The following is a 3,960-nucleotide window of genomic DNA, read 5'->3' on the forward strand; positions in this document are numbered from 1 at the left end:
TTTTTTTTTTTTTAAGATTTTATTCATTTTATTTGACAGACAGATCACAAGTAGGCAGAGAGGCAGGCAGAGAGAGAGAGGAGGAAGCAGGTTCCCCGCCGAACAGAGAGCCCGATGCGGGGCTTGATCCCAGAACCCTGGGACCATGACTCGAGCCGAAGGCCGAGGTTTTAACCCACTGAGCCACCCAGGTGCCCCGCTTTTTTAAAAAAGATTTATTTATTTATTTTAGAGAGAGACAGATGTGCAGAGAGGAGGAACAGAGGGAAAGGGAGAAATGTAAGCAGATTTCACACTGAGCTTGGAGCCCAATACGGGGCTCAATCTCACAACCCCAGCCAAAGCCAAGAGTCAGACACTTAACCAACTTTGCCGCCCAGGAACCCCAAGGTTTTGAAAGTTATAAGTGCACAAGTGTATATCCGTGTTCATATATACACACATACATATATACATATATATGTGTCAGAGCATAAAATCTTCAGAAAGCTTGAAACCAACGTCAGCAGGGCAGAGATATTTCTATCCCTGTATCTGACCATGGAGGTTTTCCTTTAAACAAAGAAAAGCCTAGAGCCCAGTGCTGTGGCTGTGGCTGTGGCCTGCCCTGACAGGAAATGTGAGTGCGGCTGACAGAGCAGGAGTGGTGGGTGCTGTCAACAGGCTATTCCTGTCTCGATCACACAGGGAGCCAAACAGGGGCAAGAACCAAATAATATCCTCGGTAACAGAGCAAAGCGCTTTAGCACAGGAATTGGGAAGCCATTTGGATCTGGACTTGAATCTTAATTGGCTCCTGGCCCCAGGGTCCTGGGCAATTTGATCAAACTTGTTTTCTTCCTTTGCAAAATGGGGGTGAAGCTGCCTTGCATCATTGTACAGTTAAGTACAATATTGTTGTACAAATTAAGGGAGGAAAATTGTGTGTATGTAGCGAAGTTCCTGGCACTCAGAGTCAGCACTAATTAATTAAAATTAAACTAATTAAGCAAAAGGGAAGTTTACGAGCTTGAACTCTGGGGCCAGCCGAACCGGGCCAGACCATTCCTAGCTGTGTGACCCGGGACAAGTCACTTCACCTCTCTGCGCCACGATTTCTTCTTCCATTAAATGGGAATAATATGGCACACATCTCCTAGGGCTGCGTTAGCTCAGTTCCTATCTGCAAAGTACTTAGAATGGTGGGTGATAGCAGACAGGTGGGAAGAGTTTGTTGTCACAGCTGCAGTGAGGGCTCGAGTCAGCATACAGGAGGCTTCTGACTGTGACTAGCCATAACTTCATCTACGAACCAGCTATTTATAAAGCACCTGTCAGCACGAGCACTGAATGAGATGTCAAGGAGACACTGAAAAAACAAACTCTTTTCTGCCCTCAAAGACCACAAACCCTAAGACAGGAAGAATGGCTAATAATATCAACGAACATGGTATGTGACTAGATGGTACAAATAGATGGGCGAGAAATTCTGAGACACAGGGGCTTCCTGGTAGTGGAGGGAAGTTTAAAGAGAGGCAATAGCAAAAACATTAAGTTGGAGCTTGCTGGAAGAGTAAGACATCGAACAGAATGCCGTAAGCCTTGGACGGGTGCCAACAAAAGGCAGTTACTGCGGTGTGATGGCCACCCCAAGGACCAGGGATAGGACCGTGTGTCTGGAAAGGAAGGCAAAGGAATAATCTGGTATGGGGTAGGTGGGGGCCGGTTTGTGAAGGGCTTCACCCTGGGCTCGTAGCCTCAGTGTCTAAACTGAAGGCAGCAGGGATTCAAATAGCTTTCTGGTAGTTTTAAACCTCAATGTTGACAAAAATTACACATCTACTTAAAAAAAAAGTCGAAGCGCAAACATTGAGCCCATCTGCACACACATGAAGTCAGAAGCCCTGATGCTGAGGCTCAGGCAGTGGAAAAAGCCACCGCCCATCGTGACATTGACCAAAGGCTGAAACTCTCCGCTGCAAAGCCCTCCAAACCTGGACGACCGCAAACAGCTCCCATGGCAGAGGCTTCCGAGGAAATGAGGATTTGGTGAGTGCCCACACATGCCAGGGCACTCACAGCTGTGATTTCAGTTAGTCCCAGCAACAACCCTATGAGAAGGACATCATTATTCTTACCGTAGGCCTAAAAAAGCCGATAACTCAGACATGTTGCAAATGCAGAATGTCCCAGACTGGGCATGCAAACACGGGTCCCAGGCTCCACTACCTTTCCTACCGTATCACACAACCCTCCCAGTAACCACCCGGGTGCATTTTCCCCTGGACACTCCTCGTAAACACTCCCCCCATCCTCATTTCTCTCCTCCAGTGGTGTCTAAATTTTACCTTCCCTGTGTCCTGAAACTGAGTTTGTGTCTTAAAGCAGGCTTCTCCTACCTTTCTCCTCCTCCCAACCTTTTCTCTCCGATGTCCCCTCATCCACCCTACGGAGTTTTGATATTCTTCATTTTCAGAGTAAAACATGAAGTGGAACGTGAAATCTTAAATAATTCCGTTTGTGGTTTTCTTTTACCTTAAAGCTGATGTCGGGTGACAAAGAAGTGGGGAGGAGGGTTGTCCACGATAGATTTCACACAAAATCCAAAGGAAAGGATGTTGATGCTCTCTTTAGCCTTTTCTTTTCCTTGTTTTGTTTTGCTTAAGATTTTATTTATTTATTTAAAGGGGGGAGGGGCAGAGGGAGAGGAAGAGAGAAAATCCCAAGCAGACTGCACCGAGCCCGATGCAAGGCTCAATTTCATGACTCTGAAATCATGACCTGAGCTGAAATCAGGAGTTGGACACTTAACCAAATGAGCCATCCAGGCGCCCCTTAGTTTTTTCTAATGTCTACTATTAGACATTAGAGCACTGGGAAACTGTTCATTATTTTAATCTAAGCAAGTTTCTCATTTGGAAAGCAAGCTTCTGCTGGCAGAACTTTAGCCACTGTGTGTGTATGTGTCTGTGTGTGGCTACAAGAGACACTTCACATCTTAAGTCAGTACTGTATTCTCCTCCTGCATGTAAGATTCTCACCTTACAAAGCATCTTCCTATTTTTTTCCCAAACGGGTGTTGGATTTTTCAGATCCAATGCTTTATTTTTCTGACTTGCTGCTGGTCACATGATGCAAGGAGACATTTCCTTCCCTCCATATATACTTTCTTAACTCTTCTACAATTGATTATGTTACAATTTATATTTCTCCCACTCTAAATTGGAATCCTGGGTAAATGCTGAGCAGCCTTTCTTTCCAGCTTTAAATATTCTTCAAATGGAATTGACAGTTTGTGCGTTCCTTCATCCACATCACTGAGGGAAACGTCCATCAGTCTGGGGCTCAGTCTCATGAGGATTTTCCTATTACTATGCTTGAAAGGACCTGAGCATGATTTCTTAACCAAATAGGGTCAGACATAGCATCTATGCCTAAACTCTAAATATCCACTTTGCCAAGTGACACTTCCATTTCACCAGGAACAATCAATTACCCATGTTAGGAAGCCATAATGACACTTAGAATTCTCTACATACCACTGGGTACACATTTGCAAATGGTATAAAGCAAATCCAAGGAGTGACAGTCACCTAAACTGCAGTGTGAATAGTGCCTTCTGGTGTTGAGCAGTGCACATTCCACTCAACCATACATAGCAGCCCTTCAGTAGGAAACTTATTTTCCCCTAATGTGAATAGTTTTCTGTATCCTTAATAGTTATAGACACTTTTGGTTTATAGACAACTTTGCTTGCCTGAACATTATAATCAAGGTCTTGTGAACTAAAAATTAGTGATACTTATTTTTTATTGTCCCCATATTTGCATTATTCCCTGGAATAAACTGATTTTGTTTTTTAAAAAATGTTCTAAAGTCATTGAGATGACTTGAGAGACAAAAGGTGGTATTATCCTCAGGAAATGAAAATGGGTTGTAGAAAAAGAGTCATCTTTGGCAAGTAAAACGTCACACCAAAAA

This window comes from Mustela nivalis, assembly GCF_964662115.1.
Source record: "Mustela nivalis genome assembly, chromosome: 8".
NCBI lineage: Eukaryota > Metazoa > Chordata > Mammalia > Carnivora > Mustelidae > Mustela > Mustela nivalis.